At 39.0% G+C, this 24,131-nt stretch overlaps 1 protein-coding gene across 1 annotated transcript in view; it reads left to right on the top strand.

The window, feature by feature from the left end:
- The window catches only part of LOC131049999 (protein RDM16), a 31,893-nt gene extending 9,110 nt beyond the window's left edge, over positions 1–22,783 (top strand). The window contains exon 8 of the transcript XR_009106829.2: positions 21,950–22,783. The gene's annotated coding sequence lies outside the window, so the exon portion shown is untranslated. The remainder of the gene's footprint in view (positions 1–21,949) is intronic.
- The last annotated feature ends 1,348 nt before the right edge of the window (positions 22,784–24,131 follow it).

The following is a 24,131-nucleotide window of genomic DNA, read 5'->3' as shown; positions in this document are numbered from 1 at the left end:
TTGTCATAGAGAGGAAAATGTATGGAGTGGCAATTTTTGAAATAGAAAGATGTACAAAGTGTGCAAGAGTGCACTAGTGAATTTCCTAGGATTGTCCAAATGGGGAAAGATGTGCAAGAAGAGGATTGCTGATAAAATACACTAGAGGCGTTCATAGCCATCTTTAGAGGCCCATATTGCTCTAAAAATTGGTGGACATTTATGAAGCATGTGCATATTCTCAAATGTTGAAGTCGAAAGTCCTGCATCCTCTCAAGAGGGAAAGGGAGCCATGCTACTTGTGACCATTGTGATGGAGGTGGTCATACAAATGAGACTTGTTGGAAGCTACATCTTGAAAAATGCCCATTTTGCCAAGGTAAAAAGCTTTGTTTCTAGTTCTTTGGGTTTGTGAGCTGAATTTGGATCTAGTTTGTACACGATCTGAGAATGCCTCTGATCTATTGTAGGTGCAAACAAGGCATTGTAGAGCTCACTTGGGTTCATTTGAGTATGCTTTGTAGGTTGCTTGGGTAAACCCTCAATGTATTAGGCACTAGGTGATACTTTTTTTTTCTTTTTTCTTTTTACCATTGTTTGACCTTTTGGACCCCTCACCTTAATTGGTCAACATTGAAAAGCAACTTTGAACCTAAACTTTAACCTCAAAGCAACTTGCAACAGAAAAGCAAACACATTTATCTCATTTTGAAAATAAAACACATACAAACTAAATACACTTGTTGAACCTTTTTTTTGGCTTGGTTTTTTCTTCGAATAACTCCCTTTTTTTTGTTTTTCATTCTTCTATGTTAAATAAGTTGGGATATATATTGTTTGTTTTCATTTGTTTGAACTCTGCTGTTTTCCAAACTTGTTGCCATAGGAATTACAAGGGTAGTTGTAGTTTTGTGGGCCAACCTTTCTTCAAAATAAATGGGGGGATATATGTGGGTTTGGAATGGGTGTTTTCAAATTTATAGACTCATATAGTTGGGTGAAAGCCCATTTGTATATGGTATTTTAGGCATGGGCATCATAGCTTGTTTAGGTAAGAAGGATGCACTTGTGCCAATATCTAGAGTGTTGAAATAAATTAGAGAGTAGGAGCAAGTAGTTGTGGCCTTCAGAATATATTATTCTTTAACAAAGAGAGGGTCAAAGAGGTCCTTTAGTTTCTCATCTCATTGTGTTCTCGATTTTGTAGTAGAGAGCCACTCATCTTTGACAATGCATGAAGAGCTAACTACAAATAAGAGAATGAAAGAGCCATTGCAAAAAGCATTTCAAAATGAATTTTGAGAGATTGCCCACCAACACATTGCAAGAAGCAAATGGTTTGGTTTTTAATGTTTTTTAGTCACCATTTGATAAGAAATAGTGAGGAAAATTAATGAGGCTTTAAATGGATACAAGGGCTTGGATTTGGAGGTGCACTAAAGAAGGTGAAACTTGTAGAAGATTCATTAAAATTTATTTAAGGATTCATGAAAATAGACAAGGGTCTCTATTGTTTTTGATGGATAGAAGGATGCCAAAAATTAGCCCTTGGTCATTGTGATTGCAATGTCTCCTAAAGGAGCAATGCTGTTGCAGCCATGGATTGTGAGGGACAAGTGAATGATGCACATTTTATTGTTGACATCCTCATATGGGCCATTGAGGAAGTGGGGCCTAATAACATTCTCCAAGCCATAAAGGACACAAAAAAGTATGGAGCAACCAGTTCGTTTGTTGAGGAGGATTATTGACACATCTTTTGGCCACCTTGTATTGTACACCCACTCACCCAACCTTAAGCTACAAAAGATTGACTACAAAATTGTTTGGATCAAATAGGTGTATGTTGATGCTGAAGAGATCCAAATGTTCATCATGAACCATGACATGCCCTAGACCATATTAAGATCATTCTTGAATTTGGAGCTGCTAAAGGTAAGTGAAATGATACAATTTTATGTTTCACTATCGTAATTTTAATTATTAGTTAAAATTTAAGCTAAGTTACCGGTTCAGGTTCGGATTCGGGTTTGGATTCGTGTACGGATTTGCGGATTCGGCAAAAAAAAAAAATCTTGGGTACGGGTACGGGTTTGTCCGTACATATATATACCCATATATTATATATATGTTCAATATATACAATCCATACAAAAATAAATATACAATGCAACTTTCCATACATAAATGATAAATGATAAATGATAAATCCATAATTATTAATTGCCAATGCCAATAAATATTCATATATCGCAAATGTAATCAGTAAACTAATAACTAAAGTCTAATATCATATTCATAATTTGCAAAAAAGATAATATTCAAGTTTCAAATCTTTTTTAAAAAGTCATAAAGGGGCGAATTAGAGTTTTATTATAAAAAACTATTTTAAAAAGTCTTTTTTTATTGTTTTTTTGACCCGTGGCCCTATTTTTTGGAAACCATGGGCTTGGGTTCATGCGGGTCCTCCTGGGTTCGACCTGGGTTCCACTGGGGTCCTTCCCAGGTGGCCGGGTTCCCTGTGGGTCCTGCGACGCACAGGGAACCCGGCCACCTGGGAAGGACCCGGGAGGAACCCAAGGAGAACCCGAGGAGAACCAGGACCGGGCAAGAATCAGAACTCGAACCTAGGCCAAAAGGGGAAGAACCAATAACTTAGAATTTAAGTATTTTATTTCGTTGCTTTTATTTTTAATTTATTAATTTTCAAGTAAGTTGTTGAGATCTACCTTATCAGCCTCCAACAAACCATCTCTTAAGGACTTCTGGAGGTGTGGTTGATACTTTCTAACATGGTCATTTGCCAACTTTGGTTTGTTTGGAGACAATACAATGTTAAGGGACAACAAATATTTAGTTGACGATCATATGACACTTGGCAGAATCATATGGAATATTTTCGTAGTTTTATTCATTCCATTTTGAGTATGATTTGTTACTCTGTGTAATGCCCCCTCTTGGAATCTCTCTAATTTAGGCCCTCAAATAGCAATTTCGGCTTAAGTCTAAGAAGGTAATTTATTTTTAACTTTATACAAATAATCGAATGTAATACATGGTTCAAAGTAGTCCTAGTTTAAGTCCTACAATAATCATTTAGAAAGTAAGAAGTTACAATAATATTTAAATTTATAAGTATTAATATTAAACCCCAATTTCCATGATTTCATATAACAATGTAATGTCCTCAACAAATGGACACCTATTTTATGCCTTGAATAGAGTGGAATGAGATTTAGAGATACTTGGTATTTTGAATGAAGCCTTGTAGACAAACTAAGAGTTATAAAATTATAAAATACATGATTATAACAGATCCTAAGAACTTATTTAAAGCATTTATTCATTTTAAAAGAACTTAGTCATAGAATAGGAATAGGATTTGATGACCAAGTGTGGTGCCCAAGAAACCCTCTATCCTAGGCTCAAGGGCGGCTTATCCCCCTTGACCTCATGTGGCCTATGCCATCAACGAGGTGGTCTACCTAGTGAGGCATCCTATCACCGTTTTCCTCCACTTGTCATACGTGCCCTATAACCCATGGTTTACATACTCATTCAGCATGATAGAAGGTATGAGGGCTGTTACAGTAAGGTGCCTGAATGCTGAATGTTTGGATGTTGCTGAATGCTGAACGTTTGGATGTTGCTGAAACTTAGATTCTAACTGCTTGCTTGGAAAATAAAAGAGCAAAAGAGATAAGTTTAGGAAGACTACGCTATTCCTAAGAATGCAAGAGACAATGAATAATCTTTGGTGAAACTCAACTAAGCTTCGCTTCGCCATCAAAGAACAACTCTACAAAGCTAGTGCGATCTCCTAAGGTAAGCATATGATGTTCAAATCACCACCATGAACAGACACCATCAAGACGATGCATATTAATGAAGAAGTAGCAATTGAAGTGAAGTTAGCTAAATAGATCCAATTGACTACGCAAGGCAAGTCTACAATCAGCAAACTGCTAGTAGTATGGACATACGAATTTCACCATTGATCATGCACACAGTTCTTTCATTCATCTAATTATCATTATCTAACATGAAGATCCAACAAGAAACCATGCAATTGTAGAAGAAACAACACATTCCACCATAACTTCAATGAAAAGGATGTTTATTTACAAACTTGGCAACAATTTCTGCCTTCTCTTCCTATTCTACTCTAGTTGTTATCTTCTACTAAACTATTCTTGAACTACTAACTATTAATCTGCTATTCGCTATTAACCTTTACAAATGAGAAGATTTGAGCCTTTTATAGATCACTCTTTACAATGAGTGGCTTAGATTGATTTGAGATCAATGGCTGAGATTACAAGATGAAACCCTAATTAGGGGTTGTTGGAACAAACTCTTCTTAGCCAATGAACTAATTACAATATTTGGACACATGTCTTCTCTTGAATATTTGACCAATAGATAGTGGGGGTAGGTACATTGGAGTTTGTGTCCCCATGGATGAGCTTGGTTCATTGGATTTGGACATGCTGATGTAGAACCCTCCGATTGGTGGAATGATGACTAGGACAACACCTCAGTTTGCTTGTAGACTCAAAAGATTATCATGAAGGAATGTTGAGCAATATCTCTTGATACTCAACATCTCAAGCTTGCTTGTATTTGGTAGATCAACACAAAATGTTTGAGCAATATCTCTTGATACTCAACATTATTCACTTGCTCAATGTGGTGATGATTGATCTTCCCTTATTCATAGTCTTAATTTTGTCATTCCTTAGTGTTGTTCTTGACTTCTTGTTGTGGAACCCTTTATTTCTCATAATCTCCTTGTAGTGCGAATCTTGCCTTGATGTTTTCTTGTTGCTGAATCTAGGTTCTACATGCTGATGTTATTCACCTCCATCCTAATTTTTGATGTTGATCTTTGATATTTGATGAACCCTTGAATGTGATGAACTCCTCACAATGCTGTTCTTCCTTGGTGCGATTGATCACAATGCTGTTCTTCCTTGGCGCGATTGAATGATCTTTCCTTTATACTTTGGGATTTTTTACGACTTCATGTTGTGTTAGACCTGCAAGAACAAAGAAAACATTAATCTTGGAAATGACTGAAGTCTGATTTGTGGATTAGACTTGCATCTCTGGTTTTCAAGTTATTTCTGATCTACTGCTGTGTGAATTTTCAGAATCCTCCTTTAAAGTAAAGAAAAATGTCTCCTTTCCAAATTGTCTTCCAAAATCACTTTCCTTGAATGTAATTTTGATCAAATGAAAGGATCAAAATTAAATGCAAAATTGCTACCCTAATGAAATCTGCTGTGTGGATGTGCAGATTGCTTTGCATGGTAAATTATGTTTGAAATGAAATCCGAATCCCTTGTTATATAGGTGTTTTAGAGCTAAGGGTCACCATTTTTCCCTACAACTTCCCTAGACCGACTTGATTGTATAATTGAACATTTTCTTTAATCAAATCCTTGGTGCTAATAATGTTCATTTTATTGCTGTTTGGTGTGGTCATTTGGGCATTGATAGGGAGTTCACTCCTCTCAAGGAGCAAAGGAAGTAAGTCAGCTCCTATGAAGGAGCAATGGAAGTGCAGCCGCTCCTCTTGGAGGGCAAAGGAAATGGCTTTGCTCCTATGAAGGAGCAATGGAAATGATTTCACTCCTATGAAGGAGCAATGCAAGTGACTTCAAATCTCCATCTCCATCAGTTTTTTATCAAGTTCTCCATCTCCATCAGTTTTTTATCAAGTTCTCCATCAATTCGATCCCTTCATGCCATATTAATGAGCAAAGGGGAGGTTGCATTCAAGGTGAAGCATTAAGAAATGCTTAAGATTTGTTCCTCCATTCGCTCAAGTTCCCCAAATCACCTTCAAACGGACTCTTGCATACACATCAAATTTCTATTAGAATGATAAGAAAAATGCCTATTAGGCCAGGTTGCTGGTTGAAAAACCAAATTCGTTGCTTAACAAAGGCTCCATATTACAATTCATGATGATCAAGGGTATCTTGGACCTCCTAGATGTTAAGGGAAGGAAGTTCGCTCCTTCAAGGGAGCAAAGGAAGTCACATCGCTTCATTGAGGGAGCAAAGGAACTATGCCCGCTCCATCAAGGGAGCAAAGGAAGTGAATCATCCCTTGCATTGCTGATTTGGACAGTCAAAAGAACTGCTGTCGGTGCTTGAAATTCCTTAGAAACTTTGATTTGCATCTGTTATTTAATTGGTGGGACCCAAGCAAGGCTATGGTAGTAAAGGGAATCAAAGGAAATGCTCTATGCCTTAAAAAGGAACTTTTTAAATCTCCATTTCAGAGTTTGTGGGGCCCAGCATGTGTGAGAAGAGTGTGAGGGAAGTGGTAAGGAAAGCTGCTACGTGAGGAGAGGGGAGGAATGTAGGGGGGAGGATAAGAGGAGTGGGATGTAGGGAAATGAGGAGGTAAAGTGAGTGCTACGGTAAGGTAGGGTAGATTTGGTGCAGGGCACCTATCACTCCATGAAAATTTTGGTTTGTTCTTAAGTCTTTTATGTTGTCTTTCATGTTGTAATAAGTGGACCAACCATTTGGGACTTGATGGAGTCATGGTTGAGTTGTCCAAGCTTTTGTTGTGTTCAGGATGTTGATATCCTAGAAAGATGTAATGCTGATGTTGTTTATAGGTGCACTACTCTAAAAACAGAGTCATCATGTAATAAGGGTGTAATGCATTGTTTTAGGTCTCCTAGAATGCATAGAGGGCCTTTGGAGCCTTGGAGTACACTTGAGTGCAAGGTTGCATCCTAAGGATCAAAAAGCTATAAAATGCTAAGCAACATTTGCAACATTGCATAAGGTTGCACTTTATGTTGTTGGCGGTGAAGAAGTTGGTTCTTACCAACGGAATCATGATGTTAAAAGCCAAAGGCAACATCATTGTACAGGCTGGAAGAGTTTGGAATGCAGAGCAAGTTTTGTTTGTAAGGAAAACCTTGTTTTTACACCGCTTTCACTGTTTTTCCTTGTTTTTGCTGTGTTGTACGGTTCAGTACGGACTTGTTAGAGGAACCTACTTGCAGGGCATGAAGGACTGGTGAATCTACTTTCCATCAAGTTAGATTTCAAGGTTTGATTGTGTATGTTTGTAGAGATTCAAACCATTCTTTGTGAACTAGGTACAATACCCTTGTAGGCTAGGGTTTAAGCAATAAAGGGCTCTAACCTGAGCACCCACTGATGGCACTGGTTGAAATCCAGTGGAATGCTAGGTTAGGGTTTGTAATTATGTTTAGTGTAGGTTTTTTTGGCTTTGCAGACCTTTTTGGTGGTTTTACAATGATACCCTAGGCTCACAACTAGGAGTTGGTGAGACTAGGACAACAAAAGATGTGCGTTTTTAGAGCACACATGGATTGGTAGAGCAAAAGTTGATACATGTCTGGAGACCCCATTGAATGCCCTTTAAGAATCCCTGATTAGTTTGTGCAGAGGTTTTGACTGGTGAAGCTTTCTAAGGCCAAGTTTGCAAGTCACTCGGGTAGCCCCAAAACCCTTAAAAATAGGTCAGTTCTAGAAACCCCATGTGTACGGAGAACCCAGATGCCTTTCTGCAATATTGTATGTAACTAGGAAAAGGGTACTCATAAATGTAATTTGTTTGGGGCCTTGTGTGGGTAGATGTGAACTTAAGCCTTGAAAACAGTAAAAGGAGGCCTAATTGAATTAGGTCTGTTTGGAGCCCGGTATAGACAAAGTGAGCTTGAGTAGGCTTGGCAATGAGTTCAAAGGTGATCAAACTCTTAGAAGACACCAAAGACACCGTGTCAACTTCATTTACACCCATGGAACAAGTTTGTGATTGAAGATCCTTTGGTAGAGGCTGTTGGAGCGTTGGGAAGGTGTGATAGGGATTGAGGTGGAATCCTCAATAGGAAGCGTTGTTGTAAAACCTTTGTGGCTATACCTTGGAGGCAAGCCAAAGTGGAATTAGGCCTTGGAGGTCTAACTAGTAGAACCCTTACCAAGTACCATTGGATGGGCATGAGGAGTTAGAAGGTTGGAGAGAACAAGAAAGACAACTAGGTGACTGAGAGCAACTCCAAGAATCTCTGCATCATATAAGGGGTAATGAAAGGAGTTAGGATAGAATAGGGGTAGGGGTAGGGGTAGGGTGGAAAGGGAGTGTGGGTAATACAGGAGATGGGCTAGGATAGAAGGTAAGCTTAGGGGAATAAGGGGGTAAAGGGTAAGGTAGGAAGTAGGAGGTGTAAGCTAGGATGGGATGGAAGTTAGTGAAGGGAGGTTATTAGGGATAAAGGTGGGAAATGGGAATAGTTAGGATGGGGTAGGCTAAGGGGTGTAGAGTTAGGAGGATAGAAAGGTAGAGTGTTGGAAGGGATGCTAAGGGAAGTAGAGGGGTAAAGGGGTGTGAGATGGAGGGTAAAGGATGTAGGTGTAGGCAAAGGTAGGTGTAGGTGAAGGTATAGGTAGGTGCAAATGTAGATGAAGGGTAGTGGATGAGTATACTAGGATGGGAAGAAGGTTAGGTAGGTGAAGGTATAGGTGAAGGTAGGGAAGTATAGGAAGTGGAAGGAGATGGAAGTTAAAGGAGGTGGAAGTGGTAGTGGGGGGTAAAGGGTAAGGGTAGGAAAGGGGAATGGGAAGGTAGATGGTGGATAGGGAGGTGGGTGGGTAAAGGATATGGGGTGAAATGGAAAAGGCAATGAGGGGAAGTGGAAACGGTGGGAGGTGGAAGGGAAGAAAAGAAGGAAGGAAGGTAGGTGAAGGGAAGGGTAAGATGAATGGAAAGAGATGAGAGGGAGTGAGGGAAAATGGAAATGAAAGGGGAGGTGGAGGATAGGAAATGGAAGGGTGAAATGGTGAGGGATGGAGATGGGAGAGAACGAGTCTGGGCACTGTTGTGACCATTTCACACATCTCCCCATTTAAATGGGGACCCCCTCTTTTTTGCTCGTTTTTGCTCGCCTTTCGCTTTGCTTTTTAGGGTTTTGGTTTAGTTTGTTAGTTGTCTGGACCAGGGTCAAGCCTTAGGGTTTCCGTTACTGCGTTTTCAAGCCAGAGTCCAGTCAATCTTGAGAGCTTTTTGAGCTTCATCCCGTAGGATGCAATTTTGAATAAAGTGAATTCGCCAGAGGCTAAGTGAATTTGTCTAAGTTCAGTCGGAATTTTGAGTGCAACTCCAAAGCTTGTCTAAGAGTGAATGATGGGATTTTGATATTTTGTCCGATTGAGTAATTTTGACCAAATTTTGAAAATTTTGATAATTGATCCCGGGCATTGGAAATGACTTGTTTTCGCCTTGTGAAGTGATTAAACTCCCAAAATCTTGATATTTTGGCCTGTAGGAGCAAAATCGCTCCTGTCCCTCAGTGAAGGACCGAAGCTTGTTTCTCAAGATTTTACTGTCTCTGCAGGATCAAGACAAATTTTTGACTGGAAATGATAAAGGGAGGCATGATCTTTCTGTTGAATATAATTTGAAGAATTTCACAAGCATGGAAATGTGCCAGGAGCAAAAATCAGTGGAGGACCGGAGCTCAAAATCAAACGTTGCCTTGTCCTTGCAGGATTTGAACAATTTGACGATTTGAGAAGATCAAAGGAAATATGTTTCATCAGTTGAATATAGGTTGGAAGCGCAAACATGAGGAAAACATGACTTTGAAGCTAAATCGCTCCTGTCCCTCAGTCAGGGACCAGGGCGAAATTCAGTGGTAGCTCCTGTCCCTCTCCCAGGGACCAGAGCGAACTTCCTCATAAGGCAAAAGTTGAGCAAAGAGCAAATAAGTTTTAAGTTTGAGGTAAGCAAAGAAGGTGTAATGAACCCGTTGAAGACGAATTGAAGATTACAAGACATCAAAGTGAACCCCATATTGGCCTGGGCGCTCCTGTCCCTCAGCCAGGGACCAGAGCGATTTTTGCCTTAGACCAATTTCTCACCAAGTTAGAACAAACTCCAGGCCAAGGATGAATGAAAGGGGGTACAACGAGTCCATTGAATATAATTTTGGAAGTTGGCAAAGTGTGATTGAGCTTGAAAATGAAAATTCGCTCCTGTCCCTCAGCCAGGGACCAGGGCGAAATATTGGTTATGTTGCCTTCCTCCCAAGTTTAAATCACTCCAAGTCAAAAGTACAAAGTGGCAATGACGTTTGAGGTGTCTCGACAAAGAATGAAGTTGCAAAGATCGCCAAGGATGAAGGATTTGCACTAAATGCCCAGATTCGCTCCTGTCCCTCTCCAAGGGACCAGAGCAAAATATTCAAATATGTCCAAATTCAGGTTGCCGCTCACGTCTCAAGTGTTCGAAAGGGAGTAAAGAACATCATTTTGTGCCTTGGAGACAATTGCAAGTCAATATGATGAAGGATTTACACTATATGCTCAAATTCGCTCCTGTCCCTTAGTCAGGGACCAGAGCGAAATCTCTATAAAGGCTTAAGTTTTGGATGTTGATCACGTTTCAAGTGTTCAAGAAGGACCAAAGGACATCGTTTTATATTGTGAAGGCAATTGCAAGTTGATAAGAACAAGGATGCGCCCAAGACACCAAAGTTCGCTCCTGTCCTTCAGGCAAGGACCAGGGCGATATTCACTATATTGGCCATTTCTTTCGAAACTTACGACAAACCAAGGTCGTACAAGGTTGCAAAGCGTCAAAGTGTTCTTAAGAAGATGATATACGAGGAAGTCAAACATCAAAAAGTGAGCAACTAGAGCATGGAGACAAAATCGCTCCTGTCCTTCAGGCAAGGACCAGGGCGATTTTCACAAAAACACTCATTTTTCTTCGAAGATCATGTCAAAGCAAGATTATATAAGATCGAAAACGTCATTTGGAACGCAACAAGTAAGAAGCTAAGATTAAAAGATGATGAATTTTGGCTAGAGCATAAAATTCGCTCCTGTCCCTCACCAAGGGACCAGGGCGAAAACCATTCAAACATCAAAATGCCTTGTTAAGGACGAATAAAGTAAGCGTGAAACCAAGGGATAACGTCATTGCTTGCCACATGATGAAGATTGGTAATCGAAGAAGTTAGGATCAAGGAGAAAACACAAGGTTCGCTCCTGTCCCTCACCAAGGGACCAGGGCGATAATGGTCACAAAGGGCATTCGTCTACGAAATCAAATCAATCAAGCACAAGGTTCTTGTCAGAAATGCCAGTTTCAACGTAAAGATGAAGATTTTGAACGTAAAAGGTAAAAGAATCAAGGCTAAGATGATAATTCGCTCCTGTCCCTCTCCCAGGGACCAGAGCGATATGGTTTGTATCTTTCCACCTCTCCAAATTTTGGCGCTAAAACATTTTTTTTGAATTTTATTAAATGCTAAAAATCGATAAATACAATTAAAAGTTAGCATTTAAAATTTGCGCGTGAGCATTTAATTAATTATTTCTTGCCTTTAAAAAATCGAAAAATTAATTGCAAAGGCATTAAATGAATTAATTATTATTTTAAATAAAAAATTAAATTGGGGCGCTTGGGTTTCATTTGCTTTATTTTACAAAGTCGGCCCTTGGTTTTTATTTAAAAATTGTTTAAATTACTTTATTTTTTTTACAAAGTCGGCCTATGGGGATTAATGAGGTAAGCCCCTATAAAGGGAAGTGGTTTATTTCATTTTCAAATCATCATTTAAACCTTCATTCACATGCGATTTGGAGAAGACAAAGGGGTGTGCGAATTTAGCAAAGGAAGTGGTGCGAGTTTGAGTTAAGCGAACTTGTCAAAGACTACTTCAAAGACTCCAAAGGTGGCGAAGTGCTAAGTGGACGTTCATTTGAAGAGAGATCACGTGGAAAAGCTTCAAACATTGATTTTTGCCTAGGCGATTCTCTTTATTTTGCATTTTTAGAGTTAGCTCTCAAATAAGGTATGGCGATGTGATTCCTTATTTTGAATTTTGATCGTCATTGCCTTAAATTTTGAATTTTGAAATTTTGAATTTCAGTGGCTCAATCGTTTTTTAGGAAATGATAACTCAAGGACTTATCATGAAGTTTCCTAAAATTAATCTAATCTATGTTATACATTGCAAAATCTAGTTCTTATTATGAAATGTTGTGTAGGTATGGCGACCCCGAAGGCGGGAGCATCCACTAGTCGTCCAGCTCTCATGAAGGAAGATCAAAAGATCGAAGAAGTGGAGACCAAGATCGTGTCTAAGTGGAGCAACATTGGAGATACCAACTTGGGTAACTTCAGTACGAAGAAGTTTCGAGAGGTCCCTTATATTGGCAAGCCATCACCTGTCGCCAGGAGGATAATCGAAAGTGGCATCATTAAGGCGGCCGGCTTCCCTCCAGCAGTGCAGTGCCATGAGTTGATGATCGAGTGTGCTCGTCATTATGATCCTCAATCCAGAACGATCGTGTCCAAGGAAGGAAACACTTTGGCGTATCTTTCAGAGGAAGCTATAAGTGAGGCTTTCCATCTTCCAGAGCACAGGGATATGGTCTACAAGAGCATAGAAGGAGCCAGGTCCATGTACGAAGATGATCCAGATGCTTGCCTAAGCATCATCAACAAGAACTGGTTGCTTAAAAGTCGTCCTCGCCTGAGCAAGATACCGAACACACCACATAGGATTGATTTCCATGAGGAGTACAGAGATTTGATTACAATGCTCAACCGAGTCACAGGAGCCCCTCAAGCCTTCTACTTTGAGAAGTGGATGTTTTACTTCATCCAAGTGATAGTTCAGGGAAAAGGAACAATTCATTGGGCTAGAATGATTAGCCATTGCTTGGACGTACAGTTGAGGAGACTCAAGGCTACCAAGTCCTTCCACATGAGTTCATACGTCATATATGCCTTAATCAGGAGCTTTGAGTACGCAGGACTACCTCACAGAGGAGTGATTGGAAGAGGACCCGGCGAGGTCAGGGTTTGTGATTCCTATGTCCACTTGCATCATCCGCCAGGAAGTAACTACAAGTTAGTTAATGATACCTTCACGATGAACATCACCAGGACGTTGCAAGGTGGGATTCACAATAGGCTATCACAGGATGCACAAGAACTAGTAAAGAGGTACGGTGCTTGGTTTATCCAATTTCCGAAGTTTACTTATATTAGAGTTCATGGATGTCCTTCACCTCCATACATGTTGCCGAGATATCCGACAGACAGAGTAGTGTTACTTGAGGTAACAAGACAATTGGCAGCTTATGCGAAGGCGTTCAGACACAGGCATGGGAATGGAGTTCCGGTACCTATCATATTGGGCAATTCAGTTGAGGTATGTCCTAATGCTTTAGCCATGGATGACGCAGAGAAGGAGTTAGCTTTGTATTCTTTTTCATTCTTTGCCTTGAGAGAAAGCTTTGATCCACATGGATATATAGAGGAGGCAGTCGGTAGGAAGTTTAAGCATGAGTTTCAGATAGAAGATTTTATGATGAATCTCCTAGACGATCTTGAAGTGAAAAGAAAGATGCATTCTAGATTGCCTTTGGATTTCATCAGGAAATGCAAGATTTACAGAGTGGCCGACCAAGCTCAGGACAGTGGCAAACATCTCCAGTCATCCTATGACCGAGAAAGCAAATCAGTAAGGTTAGATTGGAATGAGCCCGAGGTTGTGGATCTAGATGCTTTGATGGCTCCAGTCTTGTCTTGTACTCGCAGATGGGTTGATGTGCAGCATCAGAAGTTGAGAGAGCAAGGCATAGCTATGACTTTCACTTTGGAAGAGAAACCAGTCGAAGGTGGAGCTAGTGTAAGCGAAGGTAATCCTAATCCCAGAAATGCAAGTGAAGGCAACCTTCGAAGTGCAAGTGGAGGCGATCTCCATCCAAGAGGTTCAAAGAGAAAAGAGAGACCTGAGAAGAAAGAATCTTCCAAGAAGAAGCAAGGGGCCAACCGAGATCGCTCATCCGGCACATCTTCTCGACAAGAGAAGAGGACACTTGAAGTAGAAGAGTCTATGGAGTCAATGGTACAGAATGGTAAAGAAGGACAGGCACCTCGAGGGTCACCAAGTGGATCTCTCCAAGATTATGAGTTACATGAAGACAAGAACAATGACGAGGTAACATCTCCTCCTAGAGAAGAAGAAGCATTGCATAAGGAGATACAGGTTAGAGAAACAAGATCTGCCATCCCAGATTGGTTGAAGGAAAGATTAACTAAGGTGATTGTGATCGAGGACGAAGACAATGTGATTGATTTAGAGAGCCTTGTTGGACATTCTCAGGAAGTGACAGAGAAGAGGAAGGCTACCAAGATGTCCAAGATGATTAGGGATGAGACTGGATCCAGAAAGTTACAGATAGCTACACCGGCAATGGACAAGTATGAAGGTGAGATCCTAGCAGAGGAATATGATATAGAGACATTTGAGCTAGGCCCATCCACAGCCGAACAGACGATGGACGATGCCACCGATTCATTTGAGGCCTTGAAAGACAAGCTTAGAGAAGAAATGGAGAAGAATAGAAAGCTTGAGAGAGAGGTCGGTGCATGGAAAGCATATTTCAGTCATCTCAATCAGCCTTTGGGACGTCAGGATCCAGCAAGATCACCCGTGCAGGCACTTCCCCTTCAATCAATTAATGAGGCAGAGAGATTCAGGAGTTTGGTCCAGCATATGAATAAGCACTTGGATGGACAAATCTCATACAGTTGCCGTAGAATTTGCAACAAGGATGATGAAGACTATTCATAGGGCTATCCAGGTTCTTGAGATCATCCACAACTTGATGATAACGGTAGCCGCTTTTGCTCATACCAAAGATGTTATCATTCCTGTCTTGAAAGTAATTAGACAAACATCGAGGAAGGTCTTAGCGCAGGAAAAGATCATGGATGGAGGACCTCATAGGTTACTTCAGTGGTCAACCTTACTCCAGATGAAGAGTGTTCTCTTCGAGGACATCAGTACTAAATGTAGCCATGTTGAGGAGGTGATCAACCCAATCCAGGACAAAGTATTTGAGGTACTGCATACTATTCTTGACAGGAGGATCGAAGTTGAGACAGATGTGGATTTGCATGAATTGGAGGATAGAATCAAGGTCATCTTTTGCAAGGACGCTAATATCACAGATGAGCAACAGGACCAGATGTTTGCTACCATGCTCCTGATTGAAAAGACTAAGGAACTTGAACCTGGATGGGACACTGCTCTTCTCGAGGCATTTGATCAGGTCATCCACTTGGAAGAAAGAATGAAGAATCTTCCCGAGATTCCAATTGCTGAGATCGAAGGAATTGTATCAAGATTCATTGCATATGCTAAAAAGGAGCATTGGAAAGGGAATAAGATTCTAGATGAAAGGTTGTTATAGATGACATGGCACCTTAATTGTCATTGGTTTATGTCTCCTAGATTTTTGTGCCAAATTTAATATTTGGCTGTGCATTTAATATTGTTCAGTAAAAAGGAGGCTATTTGTAACAAACCCTAATTAGGGTTTAGGTGTCATGATCTTGACCGTTGATCTGCTTTTGATCTGGACCGTTCATTGTAATTGAGGATGCTATTTATACCCTTATTTCATTTCATTTTGTCATTAGAAATTAGAACGAGAAAGAGAGAGAGTTAGAAATTATTGATGCATTAGAGATTAGAGTTTAGAAGCAATTTACTTTTGTAGCAAGATTGAGTTTTGAGAAAGGAATTCAAACAATTGTTGTACATGATGGCTTTGAGATCAATAAAATATTGAAGTTATGGTGTTTTGTTGCAATTCTCTTGGTTATCTTCATGGTTGTTCATTTTTCTTGAATCACTCTCAATCAAGGTAGTGTGTTAATTCGAAGGACAAAGTGTTGGACTTGATCTTTGGTAGGATTCGCTTTCCAAACCACTAGCTTCTTGCTGATTGTAGGAACGCCTTGCGTGGTCGACTGGAGATATTGGAATCACTCAAACCTTCAATCATTGTTGTATCTTGGATATGTACCTTCGTGGTAGTGTCTTTGATCTTTGATGTATTGAAAAATCATTTGTTACCTTAGAAGATCGCATCAATTTCAATTGAGTTGTTAATTTATGGCAAAATTGAAGTTGGTAGAATCTCACCAAGTCTTGTCCACATCAAGTCATTCTTAGGGTTAGACTAGATTAGACCTCTTGCCAACCCTATCCTTTTGTTATTTTTCGAAAAAGCTTGTTTAGTTTAGCAAAATCTTCGGCAACGTAAGGCCCCTTGATGACACAACAATCACAACGACCACTGGTGCTTATCCACACGTAGAGACCCTACTAAAAAGAACATTGGAGTCATCCTAACTGATCCTTCTTGCGAAATCTTCAGCAGTTAGCGACTTTATTCAAGAGAGGATAAGATACCTTTGGGTATTTTATTCTGTGTATGATTGTGTACAAAATACACGTCAACAGGCACCCATTGGCAGTGCTGGGAGAAGGAAGGAAGGTAGGTGAAGGGAAGGGTAAGATGAATGGAAAGAAATGGAATGAGATGAGAGGGAGTGAGGGAAAATGGAAATGAAAGGGGAGGTGGAGGATAGGAAATGGAAGGGTGAAATGGTGAGGGATGGAGATGGGAGTGCACAAATTTGGGCACCCACTGGTAGTGCTGGGAGAAGTGGAAGGGATAAAACCTTGGCTGGGCCAAGGAAGTGCTGTCAATGCCTTGGTTGTTGATCCAGGCGATCAAAGGAAATTTTCAGTTCTTAGCCAAAATTAGCATTTCATCCCTAGCCTTGCAAGTAAAAGATGAGTCATTCATTTCCTAAGCCTTGATAACTGACCGACTTCACTTCGTCCTAAAGAGACAAACCTGACTTGATTAACTTTTGACCCATTGGCTTCTTCAACACAAAGGTTAATAGCAAAAGACTCTACCACTATCCTAGAAAGCAAAAAAAAGTGGGGGTCCCCATTTGCAATGGGGCGATGTGTGAAAACGTCACAACAAGCAGCACCTTTGTACCCCCTTGGCCTCATGGGACTCCCCGGTCTTAAACCATAAGGTGGCGTGCCTACAAGATAACCCTAGCACTGTTTTCGTCACTGTGATTCCTCTCCTTCAATCATGCGCAGAAACTTTCTAGAACAGATTTACAGTACTATTCCACATATATGAATAACAAGGATTTTTTAGAATTTGCTAATATTCATCATGTGTAGAAATACTTATGAAAGCAGTGATATATTACATTTGCATAAGTTTATTATAGACATGATTGCAGCATAGGAAATTCGTACCAGGTTTGTGTGACCAGGTTACTGCCTGAAGTCTTTCTTTTTTCTTTCTTTATTCTGTCTGATCTTCTTCTCGGATATTTCTTCCTTTTGAGATCTTTATATCTCCTCTTTGGGAGTTGATGAGTCACACGCTTTCCTTATGGATGTCTTGCGTTGTTAAGGAAGTTTCCTTTGCTGATTGGTGCCTCCTCTTAACTAATTAGTTAATCCTTCCTTTTCACCCTCTCAATCATATTTCATTATTAATGAAACTGCTGTCAATAGACATCGATCATTATGTATAATTACCTCCTTTCCCACCTAAATTGCTACCTGTTTGAAGACGTTATATCTAGGGCTGATATCTGAGGGTAATTGTGAAGCTTTACGTTGTAAGACAATTCCCAAAATGATCAAGGTTGACTGGCATCATGACTGGGACATGACAGTCCCCATGCATACCACAAAGAACAAGGGTGTTACTGCCTGTAACTTAATAACAGTTCTGCTCTGATCTGATCGATGGTGATCCCACTAGATGCTTTTGATTCCTTTCTTTTATATCTCTCAATGTGAGCGAGGGGTCACACCTCTTCGTGATGTATGCCCTTTGGCAAGAGACACACCCTTTCACTATTGGCACCCTTTGAAAGAGTGCAACTCTTCAATATTTCTGCCCTTTGAAAGGTGCACAACCTTTCACAATCAGATCTGTCCTCATTTAAATCAGATCTGCACTTCTGATTCCCAAAATTATCCCCCCCTTCGAATGAGTTCTCTTCTCCCTTTTATGCCCCATATTTGGGGGAGTCATAACTTATCATTTCATGCCTTTTGACTGTTCATTAACTTAATTAAACTTTAATTATATTTAGTTATATTCTTCTATATTTTAATTTTAATTTTTTTTATTCTTTTTTATTTTAATTTTATTATTATTATTTATTATTAAATTCTATTATCAGAGTGGGGACATTACACTTTGACATGGAGAAGCCATTCTTGGGAGAGATAAATATTTTTCAAACAAATGTACACAATTCTTGTTGAGTGGAATAACAAAATGAATGTGTCATTGTGAATACTTTGAATTGGTCCAAAACACTAAAACATCGAGATCCTTTCCTTGTTGGGGAGGGTTGCGTCATACAAAGATGTGGAATTCAACGAGGAGTACAAGCTAGACTCTTCCTTGAGCTTGATTTGTAGGATGTAGTTACAAATGAGTTCATTGATTTTGTACACTCCAATGATAAGCATTTCAGCTCTTTGGGACAGTTATACAAATGGTGCTCACGATTGGTGTTACCTCAATGGTCAAACATTCTAACACCTACAACATCTTGTGATCAAATTTTTATTGCAATTTTTTACTTTTTATCAAAAACTTTCTAAATTTGAATTTCTTTCATTTTTGAAATTAATCATTTTTGTAACTTCAACTTTTTACATTCTTCAATAGGTTGCTAGTTCATCTTCATTTGAGTGGAATTGGAGAACATGTTGCTTCTACTCAGTAGAAGGCAATTGATTGGGATCAAAATGTGTAGAGGAGTTAGTTTATGTGCATTCCAATTTGCACCTTCCTCTACACAAACAAAATGACTACAAAGAGTGGGCACTGAAGTGATGGGATCTAGATCTAGAGCAAGCTGACTTGGATGCTTCATCTGCCCAAAAATCTTCATTGTTTGAGTTAAAGAGCCAGCATACTTGTAGCATGAGTGCCTGTGGCTATTCTTGTGGCTCTTCTAATCTACCTACATCGTCTAATGTTAATGATAATGCTCTTTATGAAGATTCATATGTTGCTGATTGTTGATTTAATTGTTTTAATATTGAACAATGAATATTTATCATGACATTCAAGTTTGAAAAATTGATTTCAATTTACATTTTTTAATTGTTATTGTAATTTATACTATTTTATGATTTTTATTATTATTCTTTTGTGCCGACATACCCAAAATGAATCTAGTCTCCACTTTTGTTGTTGTATTGGCCCTAAATCCAAATCGGTAACTTAGTTAAAAAGGGTAAGAAAATTCCATGCCTATGAAAGAAGTAGAGGGTATAGTAATAAATAAGGGTAAGAAGATTGTAGTTCTGAAGTTGATTCCAAATTCATTCATTACAAAAATATTGATTTTGAGTATTTGGCACAAAAGAAAAGTGAGCAATTAAAAATATTTAGCATTAAGACTTGAGAATTTTAAAGTTCGTGCACTTTTTGATTCTTATTTGTAACCCAGCCTCATATCTTAAGATCCACATGGACTTCCAAAGATGCAACATCCACAACCATATCATCCATAGTCTTCAATCTACATTATGCATGTAATTGGGATTAGAGTTGAATTGATCGTTCCCAAATAAATTGTGTTTATAACTTTAGGCAGAGAACAAGTTATGGGAGGTGATAAGGGAGTTTGTTAGGTGATAGCTATGAGGTATTTTTCAGTGTGTCAAATTATGATCTTTTGTTAAGACTCAACTACATAATATTGAGTCAAACTCATTGACCCATATTTCATGAGCAGTGTTACACGCAAATCCATCTCTCTTGAGAATCAATGGCCCACAACATTCATTGCATCTAGGTGATGCTCATAGGGGTGAAGCATCGAGACTATTTCTGAGTTTACTCATATCCTAGTACTACTACCACTCAAGCTTTCTTTACCATATGGAGTTTCCCCCAAAATCAAGCCAACTTAGCTTTTTACCCCATTTGTGAAGCCTTCAGCATGTTTTTTTACTTGATGAGACAATCATTATAAAGTTGCTTTAGCTCATCCTTTTACAAGGAGGTATTTTTCATTGTGTCAAATTATGATGTTTTATTAGAATTCAACTATGCGGCTTTTGATTCAAATGCTTTGACACATATTTCATGAGTAGAGGTTCACACAAACCCATCTTTCATGAGAGTGAATGTTCCACATAACTTTGATTGTATCTAGGTGGTTAGTGGACAAGTAGTAAGTATTTTTCATAGTGTATTTATGATGCTTTATAAAGATTCAACTATGTAGTTTTTGAGTCAAACTCATTAACCCATATTTCATGAGTAGGGGTTGACATAAACCCATCTCTCATGAAAATAAATTGTCCACATAGCACTTGTTGCTCTTAGGTAATACTCATAGGGGTGAAGCATTGGGAGCTCCCAAGAGGTCACCCGTCCCATTACTTCTCCCACATAAGCATGCTTAATCATTTAGTTTACCCTTAAGATCAAGCCAACGTAGCTTGCTACCTATTTGCAAAACCTTCAACAAGTTTTGTGCTTATGAACCCTTCATTATAGAGCTTCTTTAGCTCATCCATTGACATTTAGGAGGTATTTTTTGTAGTGCTTCAAGTTATGTTGTTTTATCAAGATTTAACTGCGATCTTTGAGTCAAAACCATTGATCCATATTTCATGAATAGTGTTTCACAAAAACGCATCTCTCACAAGAATGAGTGGTCCACATAACTCTCATTGCACCTACATGATGCTCATAAGGGTGACAAATTGGGATTTTTTGGGAGGTCACTCATCCTAGTACTACTACTCAAATGTGCTTAGCCATGGAGTTTCCCTCAAGATCAAGCCAACTTAGCTTGCTTACACATTTGCAAACCTTCAGCAAGTGTTGTGCCTTACGAGTTTGACTCAGAAACTATGCAGTTGAATCTTGATAAAACATCATAATTTGTTAGTTGTTTTCCTAAGAGGCCTAAAGTTGTATTGCTGTCAGAGATAGTGATTGAATGAGTAATTTGGCTCACATTTTACGAATGTTTTTCCCTGGAGTTTGGGTTCTCCATGGTAAATCTTTGTTGTCTTCAATTGTGTGGTTGTTTAATCTCTCTTGTATTTCTGAGCTACAAGCTTCTAAAAACATGAAAAGATCCTATAAAATAGGGGAAGGACACAAAATGGTAGCATAGGCCGTAGCCACCAAAAAACATTTGCAGAGGCAATTAATTATTAACATTGTCTGTATACAACTTTGATTTTCAGACCATGCAAATCATTACCAATGCCATGATGGTCTATCACTTTGTTCTTGATTTTCTTTCTCATGAGTTGCATAACTCTGGAGTAATAGGAGTCTCACAGTCTGCTGTTCTCATTTGCAGTCATTCTAAACCAAAAAAGTGGAAACTTGACATAGGTATATGTAAACTTCTAGAAATACCTTCTAGTGTCAAATCTTTGGAGTATCCACAATTATATTCCTCCTGTAGGAATGATTTGCAAGCTAGCCCTATAGATGCAAACTCCTGAGAATGCATTGCCGAGGATCTTGAGAAGCCTCACTTCTTTAAGTTATTTTGGATTTAGCTATCATCTCTGGCAGTTATCTTTAGAAAGATGTCCTCATCGAATCTCCAGGCTCTTTTTCAAACTGAATTTTCATCATCCATTTTAGCTATCATTCTACTCCACTTCTTTAAGTTGTTTTGGGTTTAGCTATCATCTCTGGCAGTTATCCGTGGAAAGATGTCCTCATCCAATCTCCAGGCCCTTTTTCATACTGGATTTTTGTCATTCATTTTAACTACCAGTATGAGTGCGACTTACTTGATTCAGGTATGTAGTGTTTGGAGGAGGGCTTCTAAGATTCTTATTCATCCTCCCTTTAGCCTATCCTCTATTTCATTCAATTGGATTTTTACTTTTTTGATTCACAAGTCAAGTTGATATCTCTATTTCCTTTCTGTAGTCTTCAACTGTGCTGCCTGTACAAGTTTGAGTGTGGGTCATCCCAAAAAGGATTGTCTCCTTTTCTCTCGGCTTTTCAAAATCTATTTTCTTGATGATTCTTATTGTGGTTTGCAGGTAAAGTGAGGTATCTCGATTGTATCCTCAACCCCTTTCTTTTTGATATAGAGATAGGCATGACCTTGGCAGAAATCTGCAGATTTGTCAAAAAACAGTAAGATCATGCCAAAAAACTGAAGTTAACTTGCAGCAGATAAGAAATTTCCCTGGCCGCCTTCAAGTTCATTCTGAAATCTGTCAATTAAGTTTGCAATGTTATTTATTCCTATGTTGAAGAAAGGGGATCCCTTAATACGTTCTTGGAAGTGACTTCTGGTTAAAGCCTGAGACAAATATTTATCTGAATCCATCTCATGTGATTGATGTTAAGGAAGAAACATACAATTTCTGAGATTCTTTGAACTGTCCTACAGTTCCATTTCCACTTACTGTAGTCTTTAAATGGTTCATTTCTTGCAGCGATGAATACATTGAAAAGATTATACTGTCTATAAATTGTTTATGGGATAAGGAGAAGCTGGCAATGAGAGGGAAACCACCTGCTCTCGCCACTAATTTCATTTTTGCTGATTGATCTTCCCAAGGGTTGCTCTAATAAAATGGAGAGATAGGGAAACAGTATCTCCTGGCCTCAAGCCTGGGGCTGGTAAGAAATTTAGAAACCAGCATATACATTGTTGATCAACAATGAGAGTTTAGGGGTGGAATAGCAACTTTTGACACATCTGCATCAGTCTCTCGAGATTTCATACTTAAGCATAGCCATCTCTCCATAATCCTCCTATTGACCCATGCAGGGCTTGAAGTTTTGTAATAAATAAATAAGACTGGCTTTATTTTGTATATTTGGCATTATGAGTTCAATAAAATATTGGCATTGTTATCAACCAAGATATGTATTGTATGATGTACGGATCTCATTTTTTAATTCTTGTTGGTTGTACATAGCAATTTACAGTTGGATGTTCAGCTGTTGTATTCTGTAATTAAGTTTTAGTCATGGAGAATCTATATTGCACTATTGATTATAAATAAATGCCCCGTGTTAGTCTACCTTGGCTCAACTGTTCTATCCTTGTTCTGTTCTAAATGTCTTGTCAGTTTTATGGTTCATACTAAGGTTTTTTCAGTAGGATTGTTTTGGTTATGTTTTCTATTCTACATTTTCGCATTATAGCTTGATTGATGTTAGGCCAGGCATCTCTTTTCATCTATCATTGACAAAAAAGATGGAGCTGTAGGGGTTGGCTGGAGAGTAATATATGGGTAGACTTATTAGAGAGTCATTATGGAATATAGGTTGGATACTCTAATTACTTTTGTACTATTTCTGTTAGAGATCACATTCACCATTTCGCTCGCAGCACCTTGTTCAGCAGAGTGATGTTTGGTGCAGCTGGCTGTGGAAAAAATATGTTGACTAGTTGATGGCCTTTCTGCTCTGAATCTTGGTTTTCCATTACTTTTGATGCAATATTTGTGTGAAGAAGAAGAACAAAAGGTTGAACAAGTGTATTTGACAAAGATAAACATGACACATTTTGTTGGGCTGATTGGGCTGGCCTGGCACGGTTTACATAGACTGGCAGGATATAGATGAGGGGAAATCTGGGAAAACAAGAAAGCATCGAGGAAAGATATCCGGAGGTATATGATTGAGTTCTTACACAAATATGTCTTATGAAGAGGGAACAAATCTAGTCAGTAGTTGAAATAAGGTGGTCTGAATGATTTGTGTAAAAAAGAACTGGAAAATAGAGGTTGTAGGAGGCAGATTGTAACCATCCCCTTTAAATCCATTTAATTTTGAAGAGTTTGTAATGCTCGTCTCAAACTGTCAGTTGCTTCTGATTAAGGTTCGTATTCATTTAGGAAGCATGTTCAATGACTTTTTTCCAAACAAGGAGAGGCTTATAAAGACAACATTTAAGATTGGAAGAATTTCTAATGAGTGATGAAGATGAACTAGCTTGCACATTGCTAGTGGAGATGGGTTGAGCAAGAAGCATAAGCCGGGGTGACTGACAACACAAAAGTGCAGGATGCAAGGATTCGCTCAGGGCTTTCTAAGAGGAATTTAAGACAGGTCTGGTAATGCTAAGGAGTGGACTCTGATATGAGGGAACTTAACACAGAAATAACAAATAGAATGGCAAGCCAACCTTGTAACAGGTAGAAGCTGCCTAAATTATATGGGGATTGAAAGATTCAGTTCAAGACTATCGCACGTGTGAGATTA

Source organism: Cryptomeria japonica, chromosome 9 (genome assembly GCF_030272615.1).
Source record: "Cryptomeria japonica chromosome 9, Sugi_1.0, whole genome shotgun sequence".
Lineage (NCBI taxonomy): Eukaryota > Viridiplantae > Streptophyta > Pinopsida > Cupressales > Cupressaceae > Cryptomeria > Cryptomeria japonica.
The sequence above is the reverse complement of the archived record's forward strand: the minus strand, read 5'-3'. Positions and strand labels throughout refer to the sequence as shown.